We start from the raw sequence: 21,857 nt of genomic DNA, 5'->3' as shown, positions 1-21,857 counted from the left end.
TTGAACTCGCGTAATTCAGATTTCTGGTCTCTTAGTTCTTCGGAGAATGGCTTCAGCACCTTCAAGGTCACTTCTACCTGAGCCTCGACACTCTTGGGGAGTGGGGCTGCAGGGTCCGACAAGAGCACCTAGGGTGAGCCCAGCCCCCCTGCCCAACCCCAGTCCCCAATGTGCCCGTGGCTCATGCACGCAGCTCAATGTTCGCAACGACGTCCTCGCAGCGGGGTCCCATGTAGGGTTCGGAGCACACACACTGGCCATCGATCCAATGGCCCCCATTCTCGCAGAACGGGTTCTCCTGCACCTTGTCCTCACACCACTCCCCCTTGAAGGTGTAGGGGCAGCGGCAGTGGGTCCCGTTCCACTTCCTGTTGTTTTGACAGGGGTCTGCAGGAAATAGGAGGGTCCACACATGCCCATGGCCAACCCACCCACACCTGACCCACCCATCCCCCTGCCTTAGAGGGAGGGCAGAGGCCACTGAGGCCAACTTGAACCTGGTCCGAGACAATCCCTCCCTGTCGTGTGCTTTAACTGCAACCAAAAAACAAAGCAGGGGAAGTTGGTACCAAATAGTCTGGGTGCGGGGCTGTCTGAGCACCTAGGGCTCAGCCAGCGGGGACAGGACCCCACCTTCCACATCCGCTCCCCAGCAGCACGTCTGAGACCTCAGCTGTCCTGTTTGTCCCATTTCTCTGCTGTGCCGGGAGGCAACCTGGTAGCTCCAGTACCCCGACCACCTACCTGCCAGGCCTAGGCTCTGTTCCCGCTTTCTCTAGGGCAGAGTCACAGCGCAGTGGGGAGGGCCCTGCATGTGGCAGACCCAGGTTCAATCCCGACCGCCACGCCATCAGTCCCCGATCTCCACCAGTAGTGAGCCCTGGGCACAGAGCAGGGGTAAGCCCGGAGCACGGCAGAGTGTGGTCCAGACACCAACCCCCCAGAGGCCAGTATTTCAGAAACTGGGGTCACCTACGTGGCCGGGCCCCCGCCATCTCCCTCTCTGCAGACTCACCACTGATGTCACATCAGGGAGCCTGTCTCTGATGGGGGTCCCCAGCACCTGACTCAGCCCTGCCACTTTGCCCTGGTGCCAAGCACAGGGAGTACCAGGCACAGGACAGCATTGGGGACAATCTCCTCTCGAGGGGTGACCTCAGTCTGTGGCCTTGGGCATTGGCTTTTTGGGAAAGTAGAGTCCATTCCCCCACCACGTTCCATCACCCCACTTCTCCCTGGCACCCCTCTCCCACCCAACAGAGATCTGAGAGTTCAGCAAGTCAGAGACAGAGAGAGACACAGAGATAGACAGAGACAGAGATGAAACAGAGCCCGAGAGAGAGAGAGAGACGACACAGAGACGACACAGAGACGGAGAGAGACAGAGACAGAGCTATACAGAGCTGCGGCATCAGCCGAATGGCAGCAGCTAAAGCTCTTCCTTTCCTCCACCTCCAGCAGACAGGACAGGAATGCCCCGCAGATCCATCTCAGCTTATCTGTATTTGCCCAAAGTCAACAAACTTTAATTACTTTCAGGAATTCAATGGTTTTTGGTTTTAGTTTTGATTTTGTTTGGTTTGGTTTGTGGCCACACCCAGCTTACTCCTGGCTCCATACCCAAGGATAACTCCTAGCCATACCCTGGTGGCCACATGCAAGGCCAGCACCTTACTGCTGTGCTCTCTCTCCAGCCCCAGCTAATTAAGCGATTATTAACCGGGGCGTTGGGCATGGACCCAGGTCCTCCTACCAGAAGTGCTCCCCTCCCTCCCTCCCTTCCTTCTTGCCTGCATTCCTTCCTTCCTTTCTTCCTTCCTTCTTACCTTCCTACCTTCCTTCCTTCCTTCCTCCCTTCCTTCCTTCATTCCCTCCTTCGCTCCTTCCTTCCCTTCTTCCTTCTTCCTTCTTTCCCTCCCTCCCTCCCTCCCTTTCTTTTTTTCAGTTTTTAAGGCTGATTGTGTGGTCAGAGACCACTCCGGGCAGTGGCCAAGGGACCATGCCCGGTGCCAGGGAGTAAACCTGAATTGGCTGTGTGCCAGGCGAGCGCCTTTCCTGCTGTATCCTCTCCCTGTCCCTAGCATACCTATCCTTTCCGACAATGCTGGAGATAGACCCAGGAGATGACTCAGTCATAGGACATGTTTTGTCTGTTCCCAAACCACAGACACAGAATAACAAGGCCTACCCCTGGCTGATGCCGTCCTGCTGACCTACCCACCCGCTTGCTCTCCCACGTGCCAAAAGGGCCCAGGCAGAGAATCAGGTCTGACTATGCTCTATGCTGCACACGATACTTGAGGTCTTTCATATGCAAGAGTGTGCCGGTGTAGGAGTTGGTGTGAAGTGTGCAGGCGCGATCCTAATTGGAGTAATGAGAAGTGGAGACAGCTCTGGCGTCTCCACAGGGAGAGGATGCTGTGAGACAGGACGAACAGGGTGGTGGAGATAGAGTTCAGGGCTGGTAAGGGAGCCATGAGTTTCTACTCTGCTGACTTCTCTGAAGACGAGATGGAGAAAAAAGGAGTGAACAGTGGTGAGAAAGGAGTGACAGGTAGAGAGAAATAGCATAGGAAATTTCCTCAGCCTCGAAACTCCGCACTTAGGCAGGAGAAAATCCAACCGAAAATCATGACAAAGGATAAAATGCCACTGAAGATCCCTAAATGAGTGAAATAACGGCAGACGAATAAGAGGCTATGCGTTTGCAGGGCTAAGGGAAAGAACAGGGTCGCTTGCTGGCAGTTGAGGTGTCAGGGCAGAGACAGCCACTATGAGACAAAGAAAGTTTAGTAAGAACACGTGGGCAGTGAGCACAAAAGCATCACTCTGGAAGAGGTGACCTAGTGTGACACAGGAGGCACCAGCCTCAGGACCCTTCACCCCATTAGGAAGCAGATTTCATTTCAACTTGACTTACTTTGTGTGGTAATCAGAGCTGCAGTTGTGGTGACCTGGGTCTCAGTGGTGGAACTGGCAAGAAAAGTAGTTGTCTCGGTTGTTGTCGGTGAAGAGGAGCCACTAGGAGTCGAGCTGCTAGTACTGCTGTCTGTGGGGGTCGCTAAAGTGGTCATGGGTGTTGAGCCGGAAGTGCTGGTGGCTGAGGGGGTCTCTGAGGAGGTCGTGAGTGTCAAGTCGGATGGGGTTGTGGGTGTGGGGGTTTCCGAGGTGGTGGGTGTGGAGTCAGACGGGGCAGTGGGTGTGGGGGTGTCTGAGGTCATGGGTTGGAGTCGGAAGGGGCGGTGGATGTGGGGGTCTCCCAGATCGTGGGTGTCGAGTCGGATGGGGCGGTGGGTGTGGGGGTTTCCGAGGTGGTGGGTGTCGAGTCGAATGGGGCGGTGGGTGTGGGGGTCTCAGAGGTCGTAGGAGTCGATTCGGACGTGGCGGTGGGTGTGGGGGACTCCGAGGTGGTGGGTGTGGAGTTGAAAGGGGCGGTGGGTTTGGGGGTTTCCGAGATCGTGGGTGTGGAGTCGGATGGGGCGGTGGGTGTGGGGGTCTTCAAGGTCGTGGATGTGGAGTCGGAAGGGGCTGTGACTGTTGGGGTTTCCGAGGTCCTGGGAGACAATTCGGACGGGGCGGTTTGTGTGGGGGTCTCCGAGATTGTGGCTCTTAAGTCGGAAGTGCTGGTGTTGGTCGTTGAGGAGCTCATCGATGTCAAATCTTTCCCGCTTCTCTCTTCATTCCTGCTGTGGTCCTGCTCCCACAGGCTCCCACGTGCCCTCAGCCTGAAACTGCTTCCCTGGGATCCATCGTCCTGCTTTCCAATGGTTCCTGTCTTCCTTTAGACCTGTCAGAGGGAGCACAGTTCCTTCCTGGACTGGCCCTGCCACCCTCTGGGTTCCCCTCCTGGCTCTGGAAAGGGCCCCAGAAGCTGCAATACAGTCTACAACGGGGTGTTAGAGTCTCATCCGCACGATGGAGCACATGCGGTTGGGGTGAGCCGGGTTGAGGTCCTGGTGGCCTTTGGGGAGCTTGGAAAGCTGGAGGTGACCCAGGAGGCCCCTGCCTGATTCTGCAGAGTTTCTTTGGGGTTACAAGTGTCTAAAGCATTTAAACGTGCCCCCTGTATGCCTGGTGGCAGGATTCACCTCCAGTCTGAGTGCTGGAGAGGAACAGGGTGTGGGGTGACGAGGGGAGTAGGGAGCTCAGGGAAGAGGGAAGCCAGAGCCCCAACCCCCACATGGAGAGGTTCCTGATCCCCTGCTGGAAAGCTCAGCTGTACCCACAAGTGGGGGCGCCTCTCGAGGCCAGTGCCGACACCAGAACTGAACGCAGAGCTCTCAGCCTCCTTCAGACATCCAGCCAGGGGGCCGGAGCCATATTCCAGCAAGGAGGGCGCTAGCTTTGCACACAGTAAACCCAGATTCAATCCCTGGCTTCCCGTTGGGTCCCCTGACCCAGCCAGGAGAAACCCCTGAGTATCGTTGTCTGGGACCACCTCCCAGAATATTCCAGGTTGGCAGTCCAGAGAGATAATACCATGGGGAGGGGACTTGCCTGCGTGCAGCTCACCTGGGCTCAATTCCTGGCTCTGCATATGCCTCCACCAGCCCCCTCACCAGCCCTGCTAGGAGCACAGAGCCAGGAGTCAACACTGAGTACTGCTGGTGTGGCCCCCAAGCAAAGCTAAAGTCCACTGAAACGAGAACAACCTTCATGCCGACAGCCTCAGCCAGGTCTGTTTCAGGATGCGCCTTATTTGCAAACAGACCTACGCAGACAGACCCAGATCGTTAAGGTGAGGTCGTCTGGCCAGTGTCTCAAACGGCTACTGTGACCCAAAGTCCCCAAGCCGTGCTGTCCCTGTCCCTTGAGCAGTGGGCAGCAAGTCGCCATTAAGCACTTCCGGGTCTCTCCCAAAACAAAAGTGGAAGAGTTTGGACAGAGCAACCCACACAGGGGGACAAGGGGGGACCACGAAGAAGGGGTAATGCATCTACGCACCGAGGAAACGAAGATTCCATCCCAGACCAGAGCCCAAAGCTGGCCAGGGACAGTCCTACCCTGACACCTGCAGAAAACTCCCGGGTATTTCTGGGTGGTACCTTCACGGCCCAGGAGTGAACACATTGTCCTTTCCTGGTGGTGCTGGATGGTGGAGTTTAGGGGCATAGAAGTTCGTGGGGACTGCCAGAAAGACTTCCTGGAGGAGGTTAAACTTCAGGATGGGGGTAGGGTCTGGGCTGAGCCTTCAGACCTGTCTGTTCCTGCTGGAGGAGAGGGGCAGAGGCTGCACCCACAGGGGGACCGGCTGGGCCAGAGGGAGGGCACTGCGCGAGCTCTGCAGAGACACAGTGTGACTAGGAGTGGGGGAGGATATTCCGGGTTACCAGCGAAATTACTGGGAAAAGCTTCCTGGAACCGTGGCAGGAGAAATGTGGGGGTGCAGAGGTGTCACTGCTCTACTCCTGGTGGCCAGGGCGCGGCAGCCAGTGAGGCTGCACAGGCAGCTTGGAGCAGCTGTTGCTGAGAGGAGCTGGGAGGGTAGGACAGGGCAGGGCGCAGGGAGAGAGGGGCCGTGAGGGAGCAGGAGGGATGGTCAGGGCTGCTGGGTGCGAGGGAGCTGGGAGGATCTTCCCCTCCGAAGGCCCATGACAGCCCCTAATGGATCAGATGGAGAGCTCGAGCGACTTGAGGTCACTCCCATGGCTAAGAAGCCAGGCCCGATGGGGCCAGAGAGATAGCACAGTGGGAAGGCTCGTGCCTTGCAAAGGGCTGACTCCGCTTCAATCCCTGGCACCCCACAGGGGCCCCTGGTCACTGCCAGGATGCCCAAAAGCAGAAGGAGGAGAGCAAAGAAAAGGAGGAGGAGGAGAAGGAAGAAAAGAAGCAAAAGAAGAAGAAGGAAGAGGAGGAGGAGAAGGAGAAGGAGGAGAAGAAGGGAAGAAGGAAGAGGAGGAGGAGAGGGAGGAGGAGAGGGAGGAGGAGGGAGGTGGGGAGGGAGAATGGGAGAGAAGAAGAGAGAGGAGGGGAGGGAGAAGTGGGGAGGAGGGGAGAGAGAAGGGGAACGGAAGGGAGAGAGAAAGGGAGAGAAAGGGAGGGAAAGAGGAGAGGAGGGGAGGGGAAGGGGAGAAGAGGGAGGGGAGGAGGCAGCAGCTGCTCCTGTGCTGGGGCCTCTCATCTGGCTCCTAAGGGGTCATGATGCCTCCCACATCCCTGATCAAATTTGCCCTTTGTCCCTCTTCTTGTCTCCCCTGGAGATGAATCAACAGCCCGGGACCCCAGTCTAAGCCCCCTCTCGCTGACCCCACCTTGATGGCTTCCTGAGAGCCCAGGAGTCCAGGGCTGATGTCTAGAATCTTCTGTCTCATTCCCTTCCTCTCCCCGCTGCCAGGAACCCCAGAATAATTGGGGTTCAGGGAAACTCGGAGGCCTCACCCTGGAGCCTTTGGGGCTCCCCGGGGACCAGGGGTGGGCAGCGCAGCCAAGTCACAGGTCGTTAGGATCTGGGGCTCCTGGAACCCCAGTTGTGTTGTGGGTCTTGTGGCTCGGGGACATAAGAGAGTCCGTGGCCTCGAAGGTCCGGGTGGGGGTAAGAGAGGCAGGAGGGTGTGGGAGAGTGTGGGAGCGGATAGAGGCACCGGGGGAGGGAGCCAAGAGAGACCCGAACACTGGCAATGGGGGGCCAGGGGCCCACAGTTCTCTTCATCTGTCCGGAATGAGCAGAGTGTGGAGGGAGATGTCCTGGACCTCACGGGGAGGGAGAAGGCGGTGAAGATGGAGCTGCAGCCCGAGGGACCCCCTGTCCCTGCAGGAAGCAGATCCAGGCCCAGACACTCACCCTGCTCTGTGGCCACGGCAGGGGGCAGGATCTTGCTGAGCAGGGCCAGCAGGCAGACGTGGCTTCCCAGCGGGCCTCCATGAGTGCGGAGAGGGCCTTCCCTTCCACACCCCAGAGCAGATGTCAGTGGCTGCCTGGATGCGGAACCTGCATATAAAGGGGCCCTGGCGCCCTTTGCCCCCTCTGAGGTGCCCGTGAGTGTGGAGCCGGCCCCTTTCTGCACAGCACCCTGGGGAACACACTTCCAGGTTGCTAAATCATGGGTGGGGGCAGCCCGGGACACCCCAGAGGAGAGGACGCCTGACCCTCAGCAAGGAAACCCTCCTCTCAGCCTGGGCTCCCCCACAAGGCTTCATGACTGAGCCTGCGACGAGAAGAAAGCGCCCCAGATGCAGGGGACCCTAGGAGTGCCCTGGGCCAGCGGGGGCAACAGAGTCGAGTTCTTTCACAGAGCCAGGGTAAGCCCTGAGCCAATCAGGTGCGGCCAAAAAAAAAAAAAAAAACAAAATCTAAAGCCTATAGGGGTGTCGAGCCCCGTGACTCAACCAGGGACTGCGGGAAAATGATGCCCACAGGTGCTCTGCTGTGGCCAGTGAGAATACGGACAGTGGGCACTGCCGATGGCCTTACCCGTCACCAAGTTACCCTGCCCCTTCGCAGGTGGTCCTGCCCTGCCCTGCTTTGGGGACCCCCCCTCTCTCGGACTGACTGATGAGCTCCCTTGTGCATTCTCCTTGGGTCCAGCCAAGAAAAGGGTTCAGATGACCCCCACGGTTCACACAGTCAGGCACCAGCGCCCCTCACACCTGGTTTCCTCAGAGAAAATTGTGCCAAAGCACAAACCTCCTAGGCTGGGACCTGGGACCCCGCGTCTCCCCAAGGAGCCTGGCCATGGGAGGTTGTGGGGGTCCCATTCTGTCCAGCGGGGAGGACCATTCGTGGGGCTGAGGAGCGGACGCAGCCGAATCAACAGAAGATGAGCCAGAAGGAGGAGGAGAAGGAGGAAGAGAAGGAGGAGAAGGAGGAGGAGGGATAGAGAGAGAGAGAGAGAGAGAGAGTTTATTAGAGTTTATTCTATGGCAGTATTTATACCTTTCTGCTGGGAGGAGGTGGTATGGTATGCATGTCGGGACCCCCAATACAAACAGTAGTAAAATGCAGGTTGTGGCATGGGCATCAGCTAGTGATAAACAAATGGCGATAAGATAAAATTAGTAAGATCAGGAGTGGCAACCATGCTACAGGAATTTAAGTAAGCCTCTGTTTGATCAGAAGATAAGAGCCAAGCTCTGTAAAATGGCTCCCTACAGGAGGTGTCGTCGGGATGTGACTCTTGACCTGTTGACTTAGTGGCTGCACCTTGATGCCGCCGCTGTTATTGGTTCTATCTATGGCCTTCCCGATATGGGCTCCATAACTGCTGCCTTGGCCGTGGTCCAGCAGTGGCCTGTGGCTTACGGGAACAGATACCGATATCTAGGGCTTTGTGCAGGAATTGACGGCAGGAGCTTCTCGGCACCTGAACGATGACGGGCAGCGGCCCCTCCCTGGGGGGAGGGGCAGGGGGGATGCCTGATCTGTCCCACCCTACCCTAGTTCAGGGGACTGGTCACCGACCAAGGCCAAGCCCAGGCTGGGTACCTGAAGTCTGGGGCACTCTGGAGCCGCCCACGTGCCCCCAACTGCCTGTTGAGCGTTAGCATCGGGGTCCCCTCCCTCCTCTCCAAGTCACTCATATGCTTGTGTACATCCTCCAGGGGTAGGGTCCCGGAGTGTGCACCACTCAGCTCTCTCCCATTCCCACACACAAAATGTTTTATGGGTTTTAGTGTTGTAAAGGTCACCGTGGTTGTGAAGCTGTAAAAGCGACTGTGGCTGCTGTGAAAGGTGTTCAAAGGCTCTTCCCTTCATGGCAGCTACCCAGGGTAGGACAGCCAGACATAGGGCCCCCCTCTAGCTTCTTTCGGGAATGCACAGGGTGGACTTCTGTGAGGCCCAAAAGCAGGCTCCTCAGAAGCCAGGACAAGCTTCAGCTAACATCAAGTCTCACTAGGCCTCAGTTTATGCTTCCCCAAAGCAGGAATTGCAGCTTCTGGCAAACTCCCAGTTGTGTAATTCACCTAGATAAGAAACGGGGCAGTGGAATCTGGCCCGTCATGAGGGGTCGCCGCACCCTTCTTGGAAAGAACCCCAAGCCATTACTGATACCTGCTAATTGCTGAGCACTGCTGTGATAGGGCAATGCTAAAATAGATGACTACATAAACTGCTTCTTGACTGAACACTATATAAACTGCTTGTGATTCGGAGTCAGGACCTTTGTTGAGATTCCATCGTGCTGGATGAGACTTGGACCCTAGGTTGAGCTAGCACTGGCTCGAACTAGTAATAAAGTTCCTTTGCTTTTGTATTATCCGTGTGGAACTGGGTCTCTCCACATTAGGGATCTGAAACTTGGGCACAACATCTTGTGCATTGGCCGGGAAGCCTAGCAGTTGAGATCCCTCCACATACAATATAGGAACTTTATACAAGTTTTGCCAATTTCAGAGAACTGGACCGAGTTTCGCTGATTTCATAAAACTGGAGTTTTGCTAGTTTCGGAAAACTTGACTGAGTTGGCCAAGTTTTGTTGGTTTCAAAAAACCAGAGTTTTGCCAGGTTTTGAAAACCAGACTGTGCCAGCTCTTTCTTGCGTAGAAAACCGGCCTGGCAGGACCGGTCAGGGGCCTAGTGGACGGGCCCAATCTGGAGACTGGCAGAGGACCTAGGCAGACAGGCCGGAGGGTCACTGGTCAGTAGTGTGGGAGATGTCCCCACTATTCCTGGGACACCCCAAGTTTGGGGTTTCAGAATTTCAATCTGGAGCGCGCTTGTCAAGAAGTCTTTTACAGCTGTTGGGGCTGGAGAGATAGCACAGCGGGTAGGGCGTTTGCCTTGCACGCGGCCGACCCAGGTTCAAATCCCAGCATCCCATATGGTCCCCTGAGCATGGCCGGGGTGATTCCTGAGTGCAGAGCCAGGGGTATCCCCTGTGCATCGCCAGGTGTGACCCAAAAAGCAAAAAAAAAAAAAAGTCTTTTACGGCTGTTATGTGTCTGTTGTCTGAGTGCATATTTTTGTGTTGTCTGTTTGTCCTGTTTCTAGTGAGTCTTTTGTCCCTGGCCCCCTAGTTCACCATCTAGTCATGGGTCAGAATCAGTCGACCCCACTTTCCCTTGTGACTGACCATTTCAGTGATTTCAGGTTCAGGGACAGCAACTTCTTGTTGTTCTGCAGAATGTCCAGCTCTCAATGTTAGCTGGCTAGCAGAAGGGACTTTTGACCTAGGGACCATTCTGAAACGTTGAAGATAAAGTTTTTTTTCTAGGACTGGGACAACACCAGGACCAGATCCTTTACATCCTGGTCTGGTCAGAGAAAATGGTTGAGAGACCCCTGCCTGGTTAAAAGCAAGAGTGTTTTGAAACAGTGCAAAGATAAAATTAGGCTACATCAAAACAAAGTTTTTGCATATTTTCATAAATATTGATAGTCCAACTGTTTTCTAATGCTGCTATTTTAAAGTTTAGTGAGTACCAATAACTTTTTTCGGTGTCTGCAAGCATGTTTGAACTATGAAGTTGTTAAAGTATCTGGTGTAAAAATCTTATGATTTGAGATAAGTAGGAACTTTTTAAATTAAGCCATGGAAGGTTTTCCTATGACTTATAAAAATGGATGATTTTAGGGTTTTCTTATGATGGTATGTTGATGTACGTTTGTATTTGCTCTGGATTATTAGAATGTGAGTTGAAATTATTATAGTACATGAAAACAAGTTTAAAGAGTAATGAGTTAAAATCTGAGTTTCTAAAGTTATAGGACTGGTTGAAGAATTCATCCACCATCAGTGTTTTTATTTAATTTCTGAGATGTTTGTAACCTAATCTTCAGGAGCTGCAAAAGCCACAGAATTGTACCTTGATAAAAGTTAAAGATATCGGGACTGGAGCAATAGCATAGAGGGTAAGGCATTTGCCTGGCACGCAGTTGACCCAGGTTCGATTCCAAGCATCCCATATGGTCCCCTGAGCACCACCAGGAGTAATTCCTACATACAAAGCCAGGAGTAACCACTGAGCATCGTTCGGTGTGACCCAAAAAGCAAAATAAATTAATAAATTAAAAAGTTAAAGATATCAGCCTTTCCTACTGAGGCTCCGAACCAACTTTCTTTTCATTGAAGAAAAATAAAAAGTCACTTTTGAAATTCAAGTGGCTACAGGCAGCCCATTTGACTTTACTGGTTTCTGAAGATGGGGAAGTGCGTGAGTCAAGCGCACTGTTCTGAGCCACCCTAGCAACTGTGGGTGATGCCCAAATGAGAAATAACCATCCCATTTTCTTCAAGTGTTTTAATTTTTATATTTGTTTCCTTAGAAATTGGAATTCTAAAGACCAACTTTCAAATGTAAAATGAACTCTTGCCAAGTAGGTATATGTTATAAGATCTTTAATTGTGAGCATTGTAAACCTTCTGAATACCTAAAAGACTGAGGTAAAGCTTTTGAAAGAGTACTTCAGAGTATAGTTTAATCATGATAAATGAGATAATGATCAGCAACTTCTTTCCAAATTTCTTGGTAGATCAAGCTAAAGTAAGAAAACTGTGAGCAAATTGTACTGTTATAAAAAAGTCTTTAAATTATCTGCAGAATTGTTCTAGTATCCAGACTCTTGTTACAGTGCTCTTAGATCATTAGAAATCAAGGTTTTCAACATGGAACTAAATGAATTAGAGATGAAGTTCTTAAACTGTATATTCTATTTCTATAGAACTTAATGCTTTGACTGGACCCATAGCAAACAGGTATATCTCATTCTGAGTAAGGGTGGAATATGTGCTTTTGTCTCCTCCGTACCTTGAAGCATTAAGGCACTATGTTTTTATAAAGAAGACCTGTTGCCAGTTATCCTCAAACTTTTCCAGGAAATTGAAAAAATAGGAACTCTCCGAAACAGTTTCTATGAAGTATACATCTCCCTAATACCAAAAGCAACAAAGACACCACTAAGAAAGAAAATTACAGACCAATATCCCTGATGAACACGGATGCGAAAATCCTCAACAAAATATTAGCAAATAGGATCCAACAACTCATCAAAAAGATCATACATCATGACCAAGTGGGATTCATCCCGGGGATGCAAGGATGGTTTAACATTCAGAAATCAATCAACATAATCCATCATATCAACAAAAGTAAAGATAAAAACCATATGATCATATTAATAGATGCAGAGAAAGCATTTGACATGATCCAACATCCTTTCATGATGAAAACCCTAACCAAAATGGGGTTTGGAAGAACTTTCCTCAAGATAGTCGAAGCCATCTACCACAAGCCTACGGCAAGCATTATCCTCAACGGGGAAAAACTAAGGGCCTTTCCTCTAAGATCAGGCACAAGACAAGGATGCCCACTCTCACCACTTCTCTTCAATATAGTACTGGAAGTACTTGCGATAGCTATCAGACAAGAAAAAGAGATTAAGGGCATCCAGATAGGAAAGGAAGAAATCAAACTCTTACTATTTGCAGATGATATGATACTATATCTAGAGAAGCCTAAAGCCTCTGCTAAGAAACTCTTAGAAACAATAGACTTTTACAGTAAAGTTGCAGGCTACAAAATCAATACCCAAAAATCCATGGCCTTCCTATACACAAACAATGAGGCAGAGGAAAGGGACATGAAAAAAGCAATCCCATTCACAATAGTGCCCCAGAAAATCAAGTACCTCGGAATAAAAAGCAATCCCATTCACAATAGTGCCCCAGAAAATCAAGTACCTCGGAATCAGCTTAACCAAGGAAGTAAAAGACCTCTACAAAGAAAACTATAAAACGCTACTCCATGAAATCAAAGAGGACATGAGGAAATGGAAACATACACCCTGCTCATAGATAGGGAGAATCAATGTTGTCAAAATGCCAATACTCCCCAAAGTATTATGCAGATTCAAGGCGATTCCTATAAGGATACCCATGACATTCTTAAAAGAAATGGATCAAGCAATACTAAAATTCATATGGAACAACAAACACCCACGGGTAGCTAAAACAGTTCTTGGGAAAAAGACCATGGGAGGCATCACCCTCCCAAACCTCAAACTTTATTACAAAGTGGTAACAATTAAAACAGTATGGTACTGGAACAAAGGCAGAGCCGCAGACCAATGGAACAGGGTGGAATATCCCTACACACAACCCCAAATGTATGAGCATATAATCTTTGATAAGGGAGCAAGAGATGTGAAGTGGAGCAAGGAAAGCCTCTTTACCAAATGGTGCTGGCACAACTGGACAACCACATGCAAAAGAATGGGCTTAGACCTCGACCTGACACCATGCACAAAAGTCAGATCAAAATGGATTAAAGACCTCAACATCAGACCACAATCTATAAGGTACATTGAAGACAAGGTCGGCAAAACCCTCCAGGATATTGAAGATAAAGGTATCTTCAAAGATGACACAGAACTAAGCAATCCAGTAGAAACAGAGATCAACAAATGGGACTACATTAAACTAAAAATCTTCTGCACCACAAAAGATACAGTGACCAGAATACAAAGACTATCTACAGAATGGGAAAGGATATTTACACAATACCCATCAGGTAAGGGGTTGATATCAATGGTATATAAAGCACTGGTTGAACTCTACAAGAAGAAAACATCCAACCCCATCAGAAAATGGGGTGAAGAAATAAACGGAAACTTTCCCAAGGAAGAGATACAAATGGGAGAATCAATGAAAAAGTGCTCTACATCACTAATCATCAGGAAGATGCAGATCAAAACAACCATGAGATACCACCTCACACCACAGAGACTGGCACACATCCAAAAGAACAAAAGCAACCGCTGTTGGAGAGGATGTGGGGAGAATGGGACCCTTCTACACTGCTGGTGGGAAAGCCGACTGGTTCAGCCCTTTTGGAAAACAATATGGACAATTCTCAAAAAATTAGAAATTGAGCTCCCATTTGACCCAGCAACACCACTGCTGGGAATATATCCCAGAGAAGCAAAAAAGTATAGTCGAAATGACCATCTGCACTTATATGTTCATTGCAGCACTGTTTACAATAGCCAGAATCTGGAAAAAAACCCGAGTGCCCTAGAACAGATGACTGGTTGAAGAAACTATGGTACATCTATACAATGGAATACTATGCAGCTGTTAGAAAAAATGAGGTCATGAATTTTGCATATAAGTGGATCGGCATGGAAAGTATCATGCTAAGTGAAATGAGTCAGAAAGAGAGAGACAGACATAGAAAAATTGCACTCATCTGTGGAATATAGAATAACAGAATAGGAGACTAACACCCAAGAATAGAAGAATAGTAGAAATAAGTACCAGGAGGTTGACTCCGTGGCTTGTAGGCTGACCTCACATTCTGAGGAGAGGGCAACTCAGAGAAGTGATCACTAAGTATAATGTGGTCGGAGGCCATGCGGAGGAAGGGTGATGCGGGCTAAATGTAGACTAGAGACTGAACACAGTGGCCACTCAACACCTCTATTATGAACCACACCTAATTAGAGAGAGAGAACAAAGGGGAATACCCTGCCACAGTGGCACGGTGGGGTCTGGGGAGATGAAATTGGGGAGGGTAGGGGGGATGCTGGGTTTACTGGTGGTGGAGAATGGGCACTGGTGAAGGGATGGGTTCTCGAACTTTGTATGAGGGAAACATGAGCACAAGAATGTATAAATCTGTAACTGTACCCTCACGGTGATTCACTAATTAAAAATAAATAAATTTTTAAAAAATAATAAAAAAGAAAAAAATTAAAAAATAAAAAAGGCGCTCTGTTTGTTTATATGAACTCAGGTAAAAGTCTTTCCTCTCTGCAATAGGATCTAACCCTTGTGCAGACAGGAACACCAGCCATGGGACCCCAAATCCCTCTTCCAGGGAAAGATTCAGGGTATTCGTCTAAATGACAGGAGCAGGTATTTAACAGTTACTGTTTCACATATCCTACAGACCTCCAGGAGACCCTAAAGGCAGAATGACATTGATTTTGCCGTGGAAAATGAGGAAATTGAAAATCTACAATAACTGACTCAGCCTGGGCCCCGCCCTCAGTGTCCAAAAACTGGGGGTCGAGATCTCTCCCAGCCCTGAGGAAGGGATGGAATGGACTCCTGACTGCCAGGACACTCCTACGGAGGGCAGAGGCCTGAGACCAGTTCAACCTGAAGGCTCTACCTCTAGTTCGTCACGGGACTTGATCTTCACATCTTATGGCCGAGCCTGGAGTAGCCCTGACGTGAGGGAAAACATTGGACGCCGTCATTGGCACGCCTCCTGCTCTGTCCTTGTATTGGGCTTGTAGAGCTTCTTGTGTCCGCCTGGATTATGTTGCAATTGGAATAGGGTATTGGACTATTGGCCTAATGTGTTTGAGACGGCCAGGATATTCTCCACAGAATTAGGTGATGGTGATGAAGACGTGAGTACAGATGCTGGGTAAGGGGAAACTAACTATAGCCATTCCCACTACCGTGATGTGGGGAGGTAGGACAGAGTGGTGACCTGGGTCTTGTTCGCTGACCTGACGGAGGGAGTAAACCAGGCACAGCGCTGAATGGTGGCACAGCGGTGCCCTGCTCTATCTTTGACCAACTCCCAGGATTTCTCAGTAAGAAACAGATACCCCAAATGGAGAGTTCTCCAATCTTGCTGTGCTTATGCAAGGGAACTTGCCAGGTTCTTTATGCCATATGGCAAGTTTAAAATAAAAGAGGAGAGAATACCATGTTCTTGTTCTTTATAAGAATCAGATTCTAGTTCTAGAAAGGTGACTGAATAATTGGGTAATTTAGTAAGTAAGCTGTCTCGTGTATAAGAAACTTAATGTTGAACATACTATCACCAGTCTGGCCAGAAAATTGGAAGCCAGAGCTTTACCGGGGGGCCTCAGCTCAAAGGATGGGAACACTTGCTTTCCCCCAGCCTGTCAATTGGCTAAAGTACTGAGAATGGACATCTAAATTGGTTCTAGGTATTCATTCTTCATTAATACTTGTAGAAAACCAGAGATTTTATTTTTTTTTTGCTTTCTGGGTCACACCCAGCAATGTTCAGGGGCTACTCCTGGATTTGCACTCAAGAATTACTACTGGCAGTGCTTGGGGGACCATATGGGATGCTGGGGATCGAACCCAGCTTGGTCATGTGCAAGGCAAACGCCCTACCTGCTGTGCTATCTATCGCTTAGGCCCTGAAAACAGAGATTTTTAACAGCTCTCAATTTGTTTTCCATCATAGGATTAATACCCTATTAGAGAATATTTACTCCTAGCCAGAACACCCTGTAGAAGAGGAAGAATGGGCATTAGAACAAGGTGTCTAAAGGGAAGTTAAAAATTAATGACACCTGGACTAATGCAGTGAAATATTAGTGAAAGGGATGAACAGGGCAGTAAGAAGGCAGTTACTCAGAACTGTGCTTCCTATGCCATTGATAATTGGTTCTTGTACCCTGAGCATTGGAGCATTTGTCATTTGTTTTTCCACCTCCCAAGTTCTGGTCATTTCAAAGTAGCATTCTTTACCCTAACTGATCTGATTTTTCAAATTCATTGCCTGAGGCTCACTAAAAACTAAGGTACCCTGAGATTTCACCCTTGTGCAGGCAGGGCCAGCGTCCCTGTGTCAGCAGGAAGCAGCTCCAGAAGATGGAACTTCGACCATTTTTCCCTTAAAGATTTAAGGTGGTGACAATCAGAGAGAGAGAACAAAAGGGAATACCCTGCCATAGTGGCAGGGTGGGGTAGGGGGAGGCGGGACTGGGGAGGGGGGGAGGGATGTTGGGTTTACTGGTGGTGGAGAATGGGCACTGGTGAAGGGATGGGTTATTGAACTTTGTATGGGGGAAACATGAGCACAAAGATGTATGGATCTGTAACTGTACCCTCACGATGACTCTCTAATTAAAAATAAACTAATAAAAAAAAGAAATTCCAAAAATTTCATTATTGTATCTAAAACCATTTTAATAGTGTTTATGAATAAGAAATTGTAATCACAACACAAAATTGAATGTATCAGTTATAGCAATTGAGAGCTACCAAATTATTTATTTTGAACCTATTAAGTATGATATGAAAGACCTGTGTTCTCACAATCAATAATAAAATTTATTTATTTCATAAAGAAAAAAAAATACTGTTCTGCCATTTAGAAAAATAAAATTGTGTCCTTTGGGTCACAAAAAAAAAAAAGATTTAAGGTGGTGAAATCTCCAGGGAAATATAATGTAGACAGGTAGATTGAGGAAGCCCCTCCCGCCTTGAAAATCCCAATTGCCCTGTTATGAGTGTGAACCCCATTAATGGAGGAACTCTGAACCCTTTGAAATTCTTTTGGGTCAACTGCCACTACTCCAGCTTAGCCTTGAAGGAGGAAGTGTAGGCCAAAACATATGATCTCTCTTGTCCAGTCATTACTAGCTTTTACAGGCATCAAGGCCTAGCTCCATGCGGGGCTTGGAGCACACTGCCAGAGTGAACTCCACATCTGCATGCATTGGGAGATCTAGTCTGAATCAGGTGACATGGGACTGCCATCCGAGAACCTCGGTGGAGAGATCCTCGTACCGTGATCCTGACTGCACCAACTGCTCTGAGGGAGGAGGAATTAAAAAGCTGCCCCCCTCATTGGAGACAGAACGACATCATCCATTAGAATATCCGGATAATGGAAGATGACCCCTCAAGATAAGACTGATGAAAGTGGCTTAACGGAACCATGGGAAGGGCATGGGTTATTCTCTGTTTCCGTATGCTCGTACTGAGTGCTGCAGAGTGAGCAACTTACCAGCCCCAGTTTTGGCACTGGGTACTTTCTGATGATGAGACAGTTCAAATTAACCTTGATCTTTGCCATTATGACCCATGTTGTGACGTGTGTTTGTTCAGGGACCTACCAAGCCTATTTTTTTATTTGAAGTTTTATTTTATGTAGACATATTCAATATGTACAAAGAGATATAAGTGAATAATTATAGTTTTTAGTCATTTATAGTAGAACACAATATAAAGTAATACTGTATCACAGATTATTCTTTGTTGTTCCATTTGAAAAAGGAAGACCTGTCTTGCCTGCTGTACTATTCCTCTGGTCCCTAAGTAATATTTTTAAAATTTTTTTTTATTTTATGTTTTTTCATTTAGACACCATGAGAACAGTTACAGGATTTACAGGATCAAGTCTCAGTCATACAATGATCAAACACCCATCCCTTCACCAGTGCACATGATCCACCACCAAGAACCCCAGACTCCCTCCCTCCCTCCCTCTCCCCCTCTGCCTGTGTGGCAGACAATTTTCAATTAACTCTCTCATTGCTATGATAACATTCAATTTTTACTGAAAACTCACTATCATTATTTGTAGTTTTCCCCCAACAGTCAGACCTGTCAGAATGGCATCATTAGATCGTATGTTTTCTATTGTTGATAACTATGAACATATGATGTTGCACAATTGTGAAATTGGCCGCCCAGTTTTGGGATTTTGTTATTAAGTCCAGAGGTATTTCTGCCAGAGGCCGCTGCATTCCGAGATTGGTTTGTGTGCCTCTGGGATCATGGCTGTTCAGGAGCGGGGGAGCTGTTCGTGGGAGGCTTCTGGGGTCTCATTAGGGCAGGAAGCAGGGCCGGTTCTGCCCCTCTCCCCCGTTGCGAGATTCCCCATATGTCCCATCATTGCAAGCTCCTACCTCTCTGTCCAATTGGCACTAAACGGTGGTGGTTGCCATGCTGCCAAGAGGGGAAAAGGCTGAGAACAAAAACCCTTTCCCTCTCAGGACTGCATGGGACCATAGTTTAGTTCAAAGTCCATGAGTGGAGCTGCCTGCAGCCTCTGGGTTTCTGTACCTCTGGTATAATGGCCGCTCTGAGGTGGTGGAGCCATTCCTGAGAGTTTTCTTTGGATATAGGAAAAGGTCAAGCGGCTGCTTGCAGCTGTGCAGTTTGGAGAGATATCCCAGCCCCACAAACTGGAGCCGTGTTATTAGAAGCTCAGTGTCATCGGGACTCCATCTGGAGAAGGCGGGGACTCTGCACCTTCTCTGTCTGCAGCCTCAGTGTTGTTGGCCCGGTCTGAGGTCCAGAGCATTCTCTGGCCTGTGGTGCCGCCGGCCCGGGTTCTTGCTACTGACTGTTGCGGCAAAATGGTGCCGAGGGTGGGTTGAGGGCATGACTTTCTGAAGCAGGGGTAGGCTGGAGACTGGGCTGGCACCGCCCCATTCCAGTACCCCCACGCATTTTGGAGAGATGTCTCAGTCCCACATACTGGAGCCGTGTTAATAGAAGCTCAGTGTTGCCGGAACTCCATCTGGAGAAGGCGTGCTGGCTGTACCTTCTCTGTCTGGCGCCCTGGTGTTGTTGGCCCATTCTGGGGTCTGGAGCATTCTCCAGCTTGCGGTGCTGCCGGTTTGGCTTCTTACTGCTGATGGTTGCGGCCAAATGGCGCTGAGAGCAGGTTGAGGGTGTGACTTCCGGCAGCATGGGCTGGCTGGAGACTTGGCTGGCGCCGCCCCATTTCAGTGCCCCCACGCATTTTGGAGAGATGTCTCAGTCCCACACTGGGACCATGTTAATAAAAGCTCAGTGTCGCTGGGGCTCCAAGTGGAGAAAGCGTGCTGGCTGTACCTTCTCCGTCTGGCATCCTGGTGTTGTTGGCCTGTTCTGGGGTCTGGAGCATTCTACAGCTGCTACCAAGCCTATTGTAACCAACTATAAACTCCCAGCTATTATACCACAGATCAGCTAGAAAGGCCCCTATACCGGGGACCCAACGATACTTGTCTTGCTTGTGTGAAATCCCTTGCTTATACCCCTCCTACCTTGAAAATTACTGACTCCTGAATTGTGTTTAATGGTAAAGATTGTGCTACAAATATCTTGTAATAGAAAGGGAACTGGGAAAGTCAACTTGTTACCCTGATCCCATTCCACCAGGGACCCCTAGTGCTCTGGCATTTGCTCCTGATCATGAGTCCCTGCACCCTGAACAAGCTAGTGGTCTAAGAGCAGAATAAATACAGCACAGCTTATGGTTTTCAGACAATAATACTAATGACCCTCTTCTGAGGAAGATTCCTCAGTTTAGTTTAAAGAAAGGGGGGAATGTGGGGCTGGAGCGATAGCACAGCGGGTAGGGCGTTTGCCTTGCACGCGGCCGACCTGGGTTCGATCCCCGGCATCCCATATGGTCCCCCGAGCACCGCCAGGAGTAATTCCTGAGTGCAAAGCCAGGAGTAACCCCTGAGCATTGCTGGGTGTGACCCAAAAAGCAAAAAAAAAAAAAAAGAAAGGGGGGAATGTGAGGCCCAAAAGCAGGCTCCTCATAAGCCATGACGAGCTGTAGCTAACATCAAGTCTCAACAAGGGCTCAATTCTGTTTCCCCAAAACAGTACTTGCAGTTTCTGGCAAACTCCCAGTTGAGTAATTCGCCTCTATAAGAAACGGGGCACACACCGGCTGAGGGGGTAATATCTTTTTTCCTTGGTTTTTCTTCCCTCTGGGAATAAGAGGCGTGGCGTCCGCCATATTATGGGACTTTTAAACAGGTATGAACTTCGTGGCGCGGGCGGGGGGGGGCGGGGGAATGTGTTTTGAACTTGAAACAGCGGGACGCTTGGGCAGTTTCGGGCTGGGGCCAATACCGGCTCACGCTCCACCGAGATTCGAGGTGGCCACGCTTTTGCACGGCTGCTTTGCTGCTGAACAACCAAGATCCAGAGCCAGCTACATTACTTCTGGTCCCAGCAAGTGCTTGCAGCCATGTCTCCAGACTGTGAACTAGTTTTTGCCCCACGCCGGCTGAGGGGGAAAATATCTTTCTTCCTTTGTTTTTCTTCCCCTGGGAATAAGCAGTGTGGCATCCTCCATATTGTGGGATTTTTAAACAGGTATGAACTTGGTGGTGCGGGAAAAAAGAAATGTGTTTTGAACTTGAAACAGCGGGACGCTTGGGCAGTCTCGGGCCGAGGCTGATACTGGCTCGCGCTCCGCTGAGATTCCACCCGGTGGCCATGCTTTTTCACAGCCACTTTGCTGCTGAACGACCAAGATCCAGAGCCAGCTACATTACTTTTGGTCCCAGCAAGTGCTTGCAGCCATGTCTCCAGACTGTGAACTAAGCTTTTGCCCCATGCTGCCCCAGGAAGGGAAATGATGCAATTTCCAACTTAAATCTCCCTGGACTTAATTACTAAAATACAGAAATCCTAAACTACACGGCCGACACTGTGGCCTCGAAACTTTATAACTCTTCATTCTCATCAGTGGAAAACTAATTATCAAATGTTTCCCTGTCATTAGGGACATATTTTGGGGGGATAAACTCGAACAAGTAGTGAGTTCTGTGTTGAAACTCCAACAACAATAGTGAGTTTTGTGTTGAAAGATGGGATGTAATCAAGGTAGAGAGAAAATGAAGTGAAATTTATCAGTTATACAGGTGTAGGTGGGGGGTATGGGGGTGGGGGGTGATAGGTACACTGGGGGGGATTTGGTGGTGGAATATGGGCACTGGTGAAAGGACGGGTGTTTGAGCATTGTATAACTGAGACATAAGCCTGAGAACTTTATAACTTTCCACATGGTGATTCAATAAAATAAATTTTAAAAAAATAAAATAAAATATGCCTTAAAAAAAGAAAGAAAGAAACGGGGCAGTGAAATCTGGCCCATCATGAGAGGTCACCAGGTCCTTCTTGGAAAGAACACCAAGCCATTACTGGTACCTGCTTTCTAATTGCTGACCTCTGTTGTGATAGGGCAATGCTAAAAACGATGAGTATATAAACTGCTTCTTGACTGAACCCTATATAAACTGCTTGTGATTCAGAGTCGGGGTCTTTGCCAAGACTCCACCATGTTGGATGAGACTTGGACCCTAGCTCGAGCTAGCTCTGGCTTGGGCTAGTAATAAAGTTCCTTTGCTTTGCAACTGGGTCTCTCCTCAATTGGGGATCTGAAACTTGGGCACAACACTGCCT

The sequence above is a fragment of the Sorex araneus genome, chromosome 4, assembly GCF_027595985.1.
Source record: "Sorex araneus isolate mSorAra2 chromosome 4, mSorAra2.pri, whole genome shotgun sequence".
Taxonomy (NCBI): Eukaryota; Metazoa; Chordata; class Mammalia; order Eulipotyphla; family Soricidae; genus Sorex; species Sorex araneus.
This window is presented reverse-complemented; position numbering follows the sequence as displayed.